Here is a 16,512-nt window from a genome sequence, read left to right as displayed (position 1 = left end):
TGAACAGGCAGCAGCTGCAGGAATTCAGGCTTTGACAGAGATACACAAAGAATTTAGGGTGCACTTGTGTTATCCAAACCCAGAGATGGAAACAGCTTGGCTAAATAGGGCTTACTAAAACTTGTAAAGAAAGGCTAATGTTTCAGTGAGACCATATGTGTATAGAAGTTTATTTTCCTCTGCTGGCTACGTATCCTTAGGTGAATAAACAGTATTTGTTGAAACAGCTGTTTTTTGGATCACTTCAGTCTACGACCAGTCACAGGCTCCAGTGAGAAAGCTTGATACAGGTGTGGATATGATTGGACATGTCATGTTGTCATAGTTGGGAGAAAGAGAGGCTGCAACCCTGGGATTTAGTGGGAGAGTTTAGGACACTCGGGTTCTCAGAAAGGCAAGGTAGCAAAACCTGTCACCTGAAGGGTATACTCCAAAAGGTCTCAAGTGGAGCTAGGCCTGTAAGCATCTGGGACTGCAAATGAGTTATGGACCTCCATCTTCCACTGGGCTTTTGTTGAAGCTGTGCTACAGTATATGGTAATTTTGTAATGGATGACTCGGGTTTTGAATAATTCACAGTAATTCTAGGAGGCATATGCATGCTATTTGACACATTTAAATTTAAGCCTATGCCTATTCAGCTTTTTGTTTACAGATTGGCTTGGATAATTCTACCATTTGCCTTTCCTTTTCTTACATGAATGACTGGTACCTCCTGAGACTGGGGGGGCACCATGGTGGTGAGCGGAGATCACCCACAGATGCTGGTGGCAATGTCAGCGGTGGGGGGGGCGGGGGTGGCAAGCGACTACCACCTGCAGAAACCAGTGGTGGCTTTGATGATGGCCAATCTCGGGATGGGGGCAGTGCTCCCCACTATCCCCCTATGCTTTGCCTATGTTTTCTTATCATTAGCAACTCCAGTAGACACAAACAATCTATGTGCATACATTTAGTTTCTGGCTGTTCACTCTAAAAGATGACAAATACAACATCATTTGGACTTTTCATTTATTTTCTGGAAGACAAGTTTTCAGTACTTCTCATGTTTATACAAAAATTAATAGCTATAATTTTTACCATGCAATCATGTTGGTATAATTCATTGACCATACCAAACATATATGAAGTACTAGGCATTCTTATATTCCACAGTGGTTGCTGTATTAGATAATATTGCAAAATGTTAAACTGCAAAGAGACAAGAATACTTGTTCACAATAGACTGGTAGAAAGGCCAAAAAGAGGTAAGAGAGAGTGGAGAATTAACAATTTTGCAAAAAGTAAAGAGAGTTTAGGGGTCTGGTCTGAATCCCAGTGAAATGAATGGGAGCCTTTCCAACAGAGCCTGAAGGAGAAACTTTTGAGCTATGGAGAAAGTGAGGCAAATGAAAATAGACAGGCTTTGGGAGTTCAAAGGCCTGGAGTTTAATAGACAGGAGGAGAGTTCTAGGTCTAGTGTTGCCCCTGAAGCTGAAAGACACACTCTGCTTTCTGTAGCCCCTTCTATCCACTGTGTATAAACAGCAAATCAAAGATCTAATTCCATATTTAAGCACATAAGAAAAAATCAACCTGACTTCTACATGCGATGAGGTATTTGAAGATTCCTTGATGACAGAGTACCACTGAAAATCAAATCTTTTATCTGGGAGTCAAACTATGGATTTAGGGACCTAACTTTAGGCAAACCCCTTTCACAAATTTTGACCTGTATTCTAAAATGTATTTAAAATCTTACCATTGAGAATAGGCACTTTAAAAATATATTACATACCATGTGCTTATATTTATATTTACTTCCGTTACAGGCTATATAGTTGCTTTTTATGTTTTCATGTTTAGTAGTGCCACTGCAGAATTAGTTGCTGTTGTTGGTAAATTTACACTGTAAATAACATTTTATATATGTTCTAATGAAACAACATCTTTCATAGAAATATTTGAAAGAATCCTAAGGTTTTCAGGGACAAGGCGTTTCCTGGAGATAGCAGAACTCATTGCACTTCTTCTATAATTCTTCTTATATAAAAGCTTGGTAATTTTATGAATGTCTGGGGGTTCTTCTTTCTTTTTGTTTTCGAACTTGTATTTTGATAAATTACTAGCACATTTTCTTATTGACCAAAAGGAATTTCAGGCACTTAGTAAGAAACTTGATAAGAGATTTTTTTTTCTTGAGTTGCAGTGTAATGTAAATGTTGTAATTTTCATTCACAAATCTTGAGATCAAACCTTTTTTCATAGATAATAGATGTGTTGAGTTAAATAACATGAATCTGCCTAAGGCAGTGTCTTTTTGTACCAAGTAGTGAAGAGTGTATGATCTTTCTCAGAATCCTTATATCTATGGTAATACTCTGCTCACTAAAATTTTATGGTTCCCTTTTAGGGCCCAGTCCTGAAAATCTTTATTGATCTGAGTAATGCTTACTATACCAATATGTTTTTTTTTAATACACTCCTTATATACTGCTAATGACTTCAGTAACTATGAGATGGATCAGCATTAGTTATTTCATAGGTAGGACTAAAAACTGTCTTCCCATTAAAACCAAGTGTTAAATTTCTTCTTTCCTCATTCTACAGAATAATGATCAATGACCCTGAAATTTCAGGCCCTACATCTTCTTGCAAGGCAGAATTGTCAATGAAGTTTAGAAAATGTAGAAAAGAATTTCCAGAGTTATCAGGAGATCTGAACTGATTTTAGCTCCACTGAAGAAGACTTGAACCAACCCAGTTAATATCTGCTTTATGATTCTATTTACATACTTTTGTTTTGTTAGGTATTTGCAAAATCTTGTTCTTTTCTTTTCACTCAGCGTATTTCAAAATTGTTTTTAACTGCAGTCTCCAAATTTATATTTTTGTTTGCTCCTGCCAAGAAAAAAGTGCATTTCAGTATTATATATGTTTTATGATGAACAGAAAGACCTAGAGAAGGGCTGTGACTGAATTTCAGAGCCCACATTTGAATAATCAGAAGAAGCATGACGTATGGCTCAATTGGAGCAGCAATAGGGAAAGAAAGGGGTGGTGGAAGAGGCTTTATTTGTCCTTTACTCTGATCCCAGAGAGAAAACAGGATCATGAGTGAAGCTTACAAAAAGAAAAAAGGAAACAAAAAGAAACCTGGAAACGAACCATCTTGATTACATAAGAGCCATGATTTAACAGGTTTGTAGTTCTCTTGTCTTACCCATGTGCTATTACTGCATAGGACTCCAACACCTTTATGTGCTTCTTTATGTTCTGTGAGTGTCTTCTCCCCATGCTATACTGAGACAAATTAAGTATAATGTCCTTGGCCTGTCATACATGCCAGGAAATATATCCTCAGGTAACAACCCTTGAGCCTCATGTGCTCAAGGAGCAGGCATGCTTTTCCCTTCTTAGTTACTCCTCTTTGGCCCCCTCTACACATGCAGATAAAGACATAATTGGATCTGATGCATGATCCACACAATCATGCCTTGTGCCATGCCACACATATATAGCAGGAGGCACAATTTTGGGATTATGCATTAGATCCAATCATGCCTTATTGCCAGTGCAAGGGAAGCCTGATCCTAGGTAACCCTGTGCATTGGCAAGAAGCAGGCTCCCAGGGCTGGAAGCCCTCTTTGTAGGGACCATGTGCAGCTGGAACCGAGATTCTGCACACCTGATGGGGCTTTTGTTCCCAGCTGCATCCCATGCACAGCCAGGACTGAAAGCTCCATCAGCTGTGGGACTCTCAGTTCCTGCAGACATGGGGCACTACTGTAGTGTCCTAGCTACAGGAGTGCTCTGTGGCTGGGAAATCACCATGACTGAGGTTTGTAGCAGCTGTGATCTCTCAGCCCTACAGGTGTTTTGTGCTCCCCAGTGGATGGTGAAACTTTATAGCTGGTTAGAACTTTTTAAGGCACAATAGTTCATTTGCGTGTGTAGGCAGTCTAAATTTATTGCAAAATTAACAAAGCAATTGCACAATAGGTATAATGTTTAGAGAGGGTCTTTATGACCTGTAGGGGCAGAGCTCTGATTTAAATGCAGGTGTCATCTTGTAGCTTGCTAGTCACTGGAGTTGAAATGGATTCTTAGTACATGATGCGTATAGAACCTGTGACCTTTAGGACATTAGAAATTTAAAGGGAATAGGGACAGTTGTGAAAAGGAATATAATCTTTTTACAGGAAAGGATAGGTTTACATTAAGGAAGCAGTATTGGATAGGAACTGGGGTAAAGGAAAATGAAAGGAAAATGAGTTTCAATAGGTGAATGGATGAGTTAAAGCCATAACAATAATGAGACCCCACCCCAAATGGAAGTAACTAAATAGAATCAAAATACTATAGAGATTATAAAAACAATCAAATTGCTGAGAGAGAGAGACACACAGAGAGAGATTGGACTCCAGTCTTCCATTTCCCAGGAGAATATTAGAGAGTATTCTTTATGTTTCCCCCTCTCTCTTTTTGCAGCTGTTCCATTTTGTAAATAAATCTATATACTGACGCAGAAAACAAGTCAGTGAGTGTATAGCCTGGTGACTAGGATTCTCACTTGGAATTCAGTGACCATTTAATTATTTATGCAAGTGAAAACAGCATATGGGGAATGGACTGAATACTCCCAACTCCAGGAGATCCTACAATTTGGTGATTATGGCATATTTGTGGAAAATGTGGGTTCAAATCTTTCCTACCCCAGCAAGGACGAATGAACCCATGTAAGTGCTCTGAGTTATCAGATAAAAGGAGGAGACATCGTTTTTCTTTAATAGGTACAGTGGTGGATTAAGATTTATTTGGGCCCTGAGCAGACAGAAAATTGGGGGCCCCACACCAGGTGAAGGCACGTTCCCTTTGTGCCTGCCAAGGGGCTGTGGCTGGGCTTGCCCTGCCTCCTTGGCATGTCTGGGGTGAGCCAGGGGACATAAGTGCTGCTGAAGTGAAGGCACCCTGGCCCTGGCCTGGCCTCTCCGCCTGGCAGTTAACGTACAGCCAGGGCTGCAGTCTCTCAGCACCACGGGACAAGCCAGAGCCAGGGCCAGGGCCAGCCTAGGGGGAGGACATAGGCTCTGTGCCACCCCCAGCCTGCCCCTCTTCCAGCCCCAGCAGGGTAGAGCTGTCCCATCCCATCCCATCCCATCCCTTCCCAGTGGCAGTGGTGCTGGCAGCCACCTACAGACAGCAGGGAGTAGGAGTGGGGCCACCCATGGTGCCTCCTAGCAGCAGATGGACCCAGGAAGCCATTACCACCTGCAGGGAGCCCCACACTGCCTGTCCCCAGTGCCCATGGCCAGGATGCCCGCCTGGGCCATGCTTCCAGGGGGCTCCTGATTGGCAAGGGCTCATAGGCCTGGGCACTACAAGATATAGGGGCTATAGCAGGATTTTGAAAAAAATCCTGCTATAGCTATTTGGTAAATTTGACCCAAATTTATGAATAGCGTTGGAAGCCTTGAGTTAGAAATCAGTTCAAATATATATTCATTGAGTTACTAGCTTCTGTTGATTTAGTCAACAAAAGCTGCTTATTAGTGACAGTCGTGCTGATGGTTTTGGGCTACAGGCAACTATCAGCTAGGAACTGTATAAGAACAATTTGCTTAATAACCTGCACTGAACAGTAGTCAGTCACGTGTTTATAGCTGTCTTTCATGACTAATCTACCTCATATTCAGAAAAGTGGCTAAAGTTTACTCTCTTAACACTTAGAAAATATTAAGTTTATTTTAGAATTCATAACATATACTGTGATATAAATAATTTAAGAATAGGCTTGAAGTTTTAAAAAAATAATAATGCGGTAAATATAAGAGTGCACTGTGGTGTACTTTGCAGAAATAAAATGCATAAGGAAATGTATTTTGTACATAGGATAAAATTAAAATTACTACAGTTTAGTCCCCATAGCAAGTTACTAATGTATTTTTGCAGACACTCTAATGTCACTGTTAAAGCAGCAATTACGGTGCATTACAGATTAAACTGTTTTAGCTGTTGCAAGCACGACATTAGAAATGTGCCATTTTGCCATATTTTCCTTTCAACTCTCTGGATAACGTTTTCTTTCAAGGGTTCATTTTTAAGAAACTATTTACTTTCATAAGACATCACTTTAAGCACTTGTGCCAGTTTATAGTCTGTTGTTAACTTTCCTCACTAATATTGTGTTAGGTAGAAATATTCAATTCCCTATATATCTCTAAAACTACTTTAAAATGTATGATAACTGTAGTAATTTACATATTTATGGTCATGGTTAAATTCTGTTCACTCTACTCATTTGGGCAGTTCCAGTGAAACATTTTTGTTTAAGGTTCTTAGAAATAATTATTCTTGGGAAGGGAACAAGCTAGCCAAACTTCAGACTGAAAGGTAAAGAAGGGAAATAAATTACCAGTGACTGAAAATGACCCTTTAAAACGGAGACCTTCGTGTTACCTTAACTAAGTGAACTGTAGGCACACATCAAACTAGTAGATGTAACAAGTAATTATAGTAGCACTAGCAAGGTTTTGTTCCTTTCTATTTTTTTAGTTGCGCGTGACTTTCTCAAGCAACTCATTATGAGGTTCATTCCATTTTTGGGTTCAGCACAACAAAGATATGGTATTGAAAAAAATGTCCAAAACATATAAGGATTTTTTAATTATAAAAATGTAATTTCCCTATAGGGACTAATAAATAATAGAATCTAATAATACTTTCATTGTTCACAGTGCAAACGGTAGGGATTTCTTAGGGTGATATCTTTTATTGGCTCAACTGCATAGTTGGGGTAGAATAAGACAAACATTTTAATCCAAAATATTATTCTTCAGGTCACCAGGGACCCGGCTGTCTTGCATTTAAAAGCTAGTCTAACTCTATCTGAACCTGGAAACTCTATCCCAACTATGCACCTCTTCCAATAAAAGATATCACCCTAAGAAATCTTGCCTCTCACATTATTCCTGGATCTTTTCAGATACAATACCATTATAACACTACGCATTGTTCATAGTGATATTTAATCTGATCACCAAATTATGAAACAAAGTACACATGTACACTTAGCTTTATTCACTGGATTCACATGCATTAAATTAAGCATGTGTAGATTTTTACATGGTTGTAACATAAATTAGAGAAAAACTAGCTCTCAGGTTTGATATTTATGAATATTTAAACCTAGATAAGTCACTTATATATATGTTATTTTATATATCTATTTTAAATTGGGCCTTCCCCAGTTGTATCCATATCTGCTGGCCAAGAGAGGTGAGTATAAAGACAAGATACTAGTATTCCCCTGTTTCATCCCAGCTTCCCTTAGGTAGCCCTAATGTTTAGATAAATTGGAGAAGTATTTGCACTAGCTCTTCACCACCTGGGAAAATTTCATCTGTAACTGTTTTATATTTTTTTTCCTCTTTTCTGTATAACTGCCACGCAGCACTCTCACATTTATGTAACCTTGAAGCCTTCACTGTTAACCAAAACAAGTGCCTGGTACTACTTTCTGCTACCTTGAAGTCTTCACTGTTAATCAAAACAAGTGCCTGGTACTGTTCTCTGCTAGGAGTAGGCCACACACCTGTACTCTGTAAATTTTACTTCTTATCTAAAAAGTGTCAGTTTTGCAGAAACGAAACTTATGTAGAGAATCTGCCTAGTAACTATTATATAAAAGAAATTATCCTATCCCTGTATGCTTAGCTTATATCATAGTTAGTGTCATAGAGGCAGTCCAACCAACATCTATAAAGAGGCAAAGAAGCAGGAAACAGGAGAGACGACAACTGGAAAACTCTGTAGGCCTGATCACCCTGCAGACCAGTTCTCAGCCTCCCCGCCTGGGCGTATCCCAGCCAAGACAAAGGCCTCGAAAACCCGACAATTGACAACGACTCATCGTGTTACAGTTTTGTACTCTACATCCCATTTATGAGCTGTTGACCAGTTCTGGGACTTGAGGAGCTGGCAGCCGCACCTAGCATTGGGCTAGCTCCAGTGTTGGAACGCAAGGGCTGGCTCTGGAACCCCGTGAACCAACAGACCCCCTTTGTATCCAGCATACTGTAACTGAAGAAACATCGGAGACTCCACTTCTCGACTGCCTCTCATCGTAGCTTAGACAGCATATCTACACTCGCTATACTTATATTTACTGCAACTTCGTTCCAACCGGCCTCCCCTCTTATTCGTAAGAGGGTGAGGCCAGGTGAGTGAATAAAACCTTTTTGTTTTACCTTATATCTAGTCTGTAATAACTTCTACTACTAACATCCCATCTCAATGAGCCATTGACCAGTTCTGGGACTTAAGGAGTTGGCAGCCACACCTAGCATTGGACTGGTTCCAGTGTTGGAACGCAAGGGCTGGCTCTGGAACCTCGTGAACCAACGGACATCCCATAGACTTATTACAAAGAAAACTAACAACTTACTCTAAGTCGTCTACTTGTGCCAACTCGGCGAACCTCGAGGGCGGCTATAAAGCTACCTTCAATCCCGCCCCACAAGCCGCGTGCTCGCACAGCTTCGCAAAGCCCGCGGCTCCCCAAGTGGTGCCAGAACCGCTAGCCCGGCATTCCGCCACATCATCTAGAGAGAGTATGGGTTTGAACCATAGGCACACCTGAGATACATTTATTACATCTGTGGTAATAGAAGGAAATGTGGCCTCCCATAGTCTTCCTGTTTCTCCAGTTCTGGCATAGCCAGAAAGCCAGTTTGGCCTCCTCCTCAATGAAGCCATAGTGGCCCTTTAAAGGCATGTCTGAACCACTGAACAACTTCCCTAGGAAGAAGTACAGTGAAGTGCAGTGCATTACACCACACAAATGGGTATTATGTGCCTGCTTTGGTTTAGGGTGGGACACACATCAATACACTCCTTCCTTTAGTAGATCTTATTGACATGCAGTCTGAACCACTGGCAGGTGCCAACATTACATCTATTTTGGGGTATCATAGTCAGCTGATGGTGTAGACATACCCTAAATTACACTGATAGGAAGGTCACTCTAGTTCCAGTTCCTTATATCCCCATCCTAATATGTGCAGTCTTTTGCCCAGGAAGAAGTTTGTGATGTAGAGCCAGCCAGTTTTATATCCTCCAAGGTTTTCCTACCCTAAAGGAATCCACATTTACTACAGGTTTCTCTTCCCTTTGCATCAGCAAATGCAGCTCAAACATGGTACAGTAACGAAAGCTTGGGGTCACGTGTGGGCGCTCATTCGTTTGGAGATTGCACCCATTTGCCAATGCACCATCCTGATGGACCAATAATGGTGATGATAAAAATTATCAATTATGAATTTGCTTATTTATAGCATTTATAATATTTCAGCAATTGATACTAAGAGTTGAACACTTCTCTGTTGAGGAACATTTCACTGCTTGTGCTGATGCAGAGTCTTCTGATTAATATTTTGTTCATTGCTCCTTGTCATAATTCCTTGTTGTGCTTAACAAAAAAGACAATAACAAATTTCCTATCAAAGAAAATGTCTTTGTAAGTGCCAAAGCCATTTGTTTGCCCACAGCTGGGATGTGTTTTACTTTATCTCTCAGAGGCGCTGGGCCAGAAGCATCCTATGGAGATCTGGAATATATCATGTATATCATGTGCATAATCTGCCATGTATACAATTTCATTCAAAATCATTCATTCGAAGGAAGGAAGGCAGGCAGGCAGGTAGTCAGGCATTGCCTATTTTCTAAATCAGTTAAGGGTCAAGGAAACAAAAAAACAGAACTTGAATTGTCCATCTGGAATTCAGTGTTCACTAAAATAAAAAAATTCATCCCAGTTTCTACAATGTAAGTATAAAAAGTTATTGGCAAGCCTGGGTACTTCACTGAAAAGAAAATCCAGGAAAGAAAGTCACTAAGACTGTTGCAGATGTTAAAAAACAAAACAAAACAAAATCACGCTTTACTGGAAGAAGAAACATGTTATTTTGACCCAGCTCTGCAGCATGTGCATAGATTGGGTGCTTCAGTGGGGCTTTTTGCTGCTTTTGTCTAATAGCTGATTGAATCAGCTATAGACAATAAATCAGCTAATAGACAAAAGCAGCAAAAAACCCCACTAAAATGTCCAATATATACAGACATTGGGTTAGCCAGGTCCAACTAACGTGCTGCCTCTTCTGGGCATGCACTGGGTTTGGCACGGGAGCATGCTGAGTTTAAAGCACTTTTGTTTTTTAACATCTGCAAGCAGCCTAAATGATTATCACACTTTCTACTACTAGTCAATGCTTTGCTCTACATAGTGATTTTTTCATTCTCTTGCATAAAATACTCCTATTTAGATATGAAAGAGCCTTTCTTTTATGTTCTTGGGGGTTTTATTCCATTTGGAACAGATTTTTTTTTAAGATTGATTATTTGGGTGCCGTGTGCTTGCATCCAATTTTAGATTTTGTCCTTTGGATTTGAAAACTTTTTTGTTGTTGATTATTTTTTACCTTGGTTTTCTACATGAGCATTAGAAAAATCCTTCTGGTCCTCCCTAGGCAGCTTGGAATGACAGGAAAACCTCCTCGAAAGGTAATCTGCACACACACATAAATGTGTGTGTGTGTTTGTGTAGAGATTGATCTATATCTTTATTGATCTCAATATATAGTTATATCTATCTATAGATCTGCAGTTCTATCACCTTCCTGCAAGAAGTCTTTATATTTTATGATTATTTTGTTTGCTCTGAAGTAAGGGAAATTAATGTTTATACTTGTGTTTTAAAAAGAGCCTCATGAATTGAGGTGGCCAAGTTTTCTTGACATTCAATAAGAGCTGGACTTTTAACTGCCTTTTCTCTTAAGTAATAGGAGATTTCTTGTCTTAAAATGAGGATGTTCCTTGTATTGCTTGGACTCAAATGCTCTTTCCTACCGTGTCCAAGCACACTGCACAAGTGCTAAAAATATTCTTATCAAGTGCCACAAAGCACAGTTCTTCCTTGAGTGCCCTTAGATGTGATAGAGCTCTGAACTGGTCTTTTCTCAAGGATGTATTAAAATGGACTGAAAGGTAGGTCTTGTTCTTAGATGTATGTGCAGATGTTCACCATTAAGGGTAATTTTTTTTTTAAAGAAATTTTTCATGTTCCAAGCAAGGTTCACACTAAGGTGTGCATGTGCGCAGCAGCACAACTAAAAGTGTAGCCGTACACAGCCTTTTCAAGGCTGTGCATTGGGAGAGGAGCTGAAGCTACTAGTCGAGGTGGGGGCGGGAGCCTGGCGTGGGGTCTGCCAGCTATGGGGAAATGCTCTGCTCCCCCCGCATCAGGGCCAGAGAGTGGAGCACTTCCCTGGAGCTGGCAGAACCCACGCCAGCCCCCCCCCCACCAGCCTCCATCCCTGCCTTGCCTCACTTCGGGGAGGAGCCACTGCCTGCCCCAGTGAGCCTCTGCTGGCTCTGGGACACTGCTCCACTTGGGGAGTGAGGAGGCACATGGCATCAGGGCCGGAGAGTGGAGCAGTGTCCTGGAGCCAGCGGAGGCTCACTGGGGCAGGCAGCAGCTCCTCTCCAAGGTGAGCCAAGGCAGGGTTGGAGGCTGGGGCAGGAGGCTGGCTCAGACTCTGCCGGCTCTGGGGAAGTACTTCACTCCCCGCCCTGATGCAGGGGAGCGGAGCACTTCCCCAGAGCCAGCGGAGCCTGCACTTCAGCTCCTGGCCCCTGGCCCAGCCCCTGGCCCCTGGCCCTAGCCTTCAGCCTCCAGCCTCTCGGCTCCAGCCCCCCGCCTCCAGCCCTCAGCCCCCTTCGGTAAGTGTCCCATGCCAGACTGAGGTGGCATGCTCATGGACCGAGGTGGCATGCTCCTGGACCACTACTCCTTAGAGGGAACATTGGTTCCAAGCCAAATCAACCCAATCAAGTCCAAATCCATGAGTCAGTCCAGAACCATAAGTGGCCCTACAACCAGCAAACATCCTCCACCCCCACCAGGGTCTTCAGATATTTCCAAAACCATTTGGCAGGCATCCTGTGTGCAGGCCCAAGCCCAGAGGCTTGGGGTTTGGATGCCCCCAAGTTTCACCTGTCCTCAACCATATAGCCACAGAAGCAAGCTAGGGAGGTGCCTCCCATTTCCATAAAGTGGGCTTTAATCCCAAATACTTTGGTAGGTACTGAACCATGCCAGAAGAACAGTTATCCCTGGGAACACTTAAGGAAAACTGCCTTCATGGACACACATACATGGTGTTTCCCTTGCCACATGATCATAGATTGGAAGTGACTTATGCACATGCTCACCAGTGCCAGAAGCCAGGTTGGGAACCCTATATAAGTAACTTGGGGTGAGGGGAGGGGTGGGCAAGGTCAGGGGATGAAGAGCTAATGGGTTCAACAGGCTTTGGTGGGTCTGAGATGGGGAAGAGTTGGTGGGATAAGCAGGGAGAACTTGAAGCATCTGAGGCAGGGATTGTTGATATGGTGATGGGGAGATTGGGAGAATAAAAATATAGTCAAGGTGATGAGGGTAGGAAGAACACAGCCCTGAAGCTGGGCTAGGATGAGCAGGTGGGGCTGTGCTCTGAAAGTGCATGGACATTTGCTGGATTGGGTTAATCCATTCGCGATCTAAGTTAGTTCAGCTCCTGAGGTGAACTAATCTAGATTGGGCCTGACATTTCTTGTCCTATGTGACCTCCCTGAATGTCTGCACGGATCAGCCTAACCTTAGTTAGGTTGATTTAAATGTAATGTATGCACATACCATAAATATGGCCACAAATGGGCCATCGTAAATATAACTTCTACAGATACCCAAACTGATTACCTAAATTTAAACCAGTGATTCTCAGTCAGGATTCTGTTGCATCCTAGGGTGCTTTGACATCCTTTTAAGGGTTCCCTGGGGTAACACACAATGTTAATACTGTTAGGTGTGCAAACATGATTCACAAGATAAACCCAGAGATTTCCATTTGTAATCCATAGTGTTAAAAACATTGACCTTAAAAACATTGACCTGTTGTGGTCTTTCTGAGTTTTTTCCAATAAAAGAATTGCTCTATTATTTTCGAATAGCCAAAAACAAATTATACTAAAAGCTCAGATTTTGGAGGGTTGCTTTGAGTTTAATGAGGGGTACCTTGAGTTGAAAAAGGTTGAGAACCACTGGTTTAAACATTATAGACAGAAATTTCTTCTCAATCAAAATCATCCAGGCTCTCAAAGGGGAGTTTTCAGAAGAGGACAAAAAGGAAAGGAATAAAGCAAATCATAGAAACGTAGAGGGAGGAACTTAAAAAAAAATGTAAGTGATGGGAATTCTGCCTCTGATCTCGCTCTTCAGTTTCCTTCTTTATTTTTGCTTTTCAGTTATTGCTGACTTAATCCCATGGTGAAAATTAATGAGTCAGCTGTTTTAGTCTTCTTTGTTTTGAAGAGGGCAAGAAACTTGAGGATAATGCGTATAAGTCTTATAGTAAATAATAATGTTTGGCCCTTGCTATTTTTCTAAAGGACCACACATACTTTATAATTCCCATAGAAATAGTTACTGTCTTCATTATACAGATGATGAAAATTATATAGGAAATGTGGAGTCAAAATGTTCAAACCCTGCTGTATAATGTTTATAAAATCAAGGGGAATAATGTATATTTATCACCTGTGAAATCAGGCTTTTTATTTCAGCTGCTCAAAGTCTGAATTATTTCTCCATGTGCTTTGTGTGCTGAACTAGTGATGATGGGAATGACTACTAGTTGCAAACTATGTCCATGAAATAATTTAATGAGGGTCTCTAAAGTCTTTGGGGGACTGTGTATACCACCCTACCTTAGAACAACAAGCATTTAGAAAGTTAGAGAAAGAAAAAGTCATGCAACAAGGTGTAGGGAAGAAATACTCCCCCAGTCTTTTCCTACCCTGGTCTTTTGGTGTCCTAGCCCCTAAAAGTTAGAAAATGTGCTTGTAAATTCAGAAATTAAACCTCTGAAAAGCTTAGAGCAGGTCAGACCTACTGTTTTGATTAAGGCCTGTCTCTGTTTCCCAAAAAGTATAGCAAGAAAGAAAAATAATTCTAACTCTGCATAATATAGTAGTTTTCATACTGTGGTATGTTAACCAGTTGAAGTCCTTGGAATACTTGCTGGTGGCCCATGGCAAACCAACTGCTTGGTTGCTTTAGCTCTCCTTGTTACTACTGGCTAAATTGTATAATGACAAACCAAAGATACTGATTTTAATCATAATAGTTCCCTAAGGGATGTTATTCATGGATAGGAGTGAAAAGTGGTTTTTCTTATTATGAATGGGGTGAAGAGAACCCAGAAGGCAGTATCTGTGAAACTATAATCCATATGGTGAAACATTTGAGGGTCACTGGTTTCTATGTTATGTCTTGGATGTTATCCGTGTATCTGTCAAATCTATCCATTTTTGTAAAGCTGTTTGCTAGCTTGTAAGAGATCTGTATCATATGACATAGTCAGGAATGGAAATTTAGCAAAATATGACTAGTTGGAAAAAAAGATAGGCCGATAACCAAAATGGTCAGGTGTCTGGTAAGAAGCTGTGGATATTATTCAACACTTTTAAGGAGCTTAATAATAAGGCTAGTTTTTATCAAACACCAAATACAACTTCTTTAAGTCATAATGATTAATTATAGATGCTTATTTGGCCATAGACCAATCAGACTGTTACACTGCCTTGCGCAAGACACAATTATCTGCATTTATAGTATTGCTTCCCATACACTGTATGGCTCATATGCCACCTAGTGGCAAATTTTTGCAGTTTTAGAGTTTCTTTTCTCTTTACTACTATTCCAGTAAATAAATTAACATTATACCATAGTAAAACTTCTCCATTTTAGGTTTGGGATCATGCACAAGAGGCCTGTGCTGAAGAACTAACTGTCATAGTAGAAAATTTGTTACAATGGAGCCTATAGAATATTCTCATTTTATAGCTTCACAGTATTGCATATCCACTTTGATATAGCAATGAATTGCTGCACCTAAATGAAGTAACTGGCCCTGCATTCTCATTAAATGCCAATAATTATCTTAAGAGAAGAATTCTCTCCCACTTCGTGGAAAATATTATGAAAGACAGATCTTGTGTACTTAAGTATAAGGAATTAATAGCAAGTTTAGCTCAGTCATAAGGCTGAGCATTTTTCCTAAGTGTCAGCAGCAGCATACTTTGATTATATTTTTTTCTTAGCATAGCTCAGCATAATTAATAAGATTATCTAGTTATGCACATTACTGACATTGACCAATTTTAAATAAAGATTGATAAGGAAAAAAATGGAGATTCATGGTTCAAATCCTGTTCCCTGGTTACCAAGAGTCAAGTTGGGATACTTTTAATCGCACTGGGTGCATCTACGCATGCTATTAGCATGGAACAATAAACTCTGGTGCATACTGTGCCAGAATTTATTGCTCCTAGCTGCCGCATTTGAATGTATGGTCAGGACTGCAGCAAGTTGAGCCAGGTTGGAGCATCTCTGGCTGGCAGGGTTTTTGGGGAGCCAGCCTCCTAGCCCAGGGCTGTTGCAGCCCAGCTTAGTATGCTGCAAAGGGGCTGGCTGGCTGGGGCATGAGAGTGTTCCAGTGCTGGGTTATCGAGCAGACAGCTTCTCACTGGAGCACCCTCATGCCACAGGCAGACCCATCAGCATCTACGTGTGTGTTGCTGTGTAGTAAATAACTTCACTGCAGGATAGTATTTGTATTTACAAATACTAACCTGCAGCAGACTTAGGTAGTTTCCTGTGGCTGAATAGGGCCTCACATGTAGACACTGAGAATTTAATGCAGAGCTAATTGGGCAGCTCCACAGTAAACGTCACATATAGATATGCCTACTTAGTAGCAACTTCCTTCATTAGTAGCCCAATGGAGTCAGTTATGTTGCTTGTCCATAAAAATACCATTCAAGGGCATGCATATATGAATCTGACCATGAACAGTATGTATGTAATGCAGTTGGCTTGCTGGAGAAGGAGGTGCCTCATATTTTTCACAGCAGTGATTCCTGTTGCCATTTCATGAATAGGCTTGTGAGAACTCTTATTATTATTGTTATCATTAGTGTTGTTATTGTTGTTGTTGTTATTATTAGCATTGCTATTTTGCTTTTATATAGACCCCAATATGCTGTATGTCTAGATAAGGTCCTGAACTAGATAAGATAATGTAACAGATACCAGTATTTCAGGGGTTCCAAAGAAAGCCTTGTCTCTAATAACAACAGAACCCACTATATTCACCTGTTGTACGGGGAATTCAAAGTTTAGATTGAAAAAATAGAGATAAGAATGCAGGAGTAAATAAAATGTACTAGCTCCAAAAGCAAACATATTTCTAATTTTTTTTTGTTTTGTTTTCATCTCTGTTCCTAAAGCTGTTAGAAGTCTGATTTTGGTATTCATAAAAAAGAAGAGACAGTTCATAGGATTTTGTTGCAGTACCAAGTACAAAAAAGATGACCACCCAAAAAGAACCAGACAGCAAGTATGCATATGTGCGCACATAATGAACAGGAAAACAT

Source organism: Crocodylus siamensis, chromosome 5 (assembly GCF_052110815.1).
Source record: "Crocodylus siamensis isolate JL-2025a chromosome 5, ASM5211081v1, whole genome shotgun sequence".
In the NCBI taxonomy this organism is placed as follows: domain Eukaryota; kingdom Metazoa; phylum Chordata; order Crocodylia; family Crocodylidae; genus Crocodylus; species Crocodylus siamensis.
Note: the sequence above shows the minus strand (reverse complement) of the source record.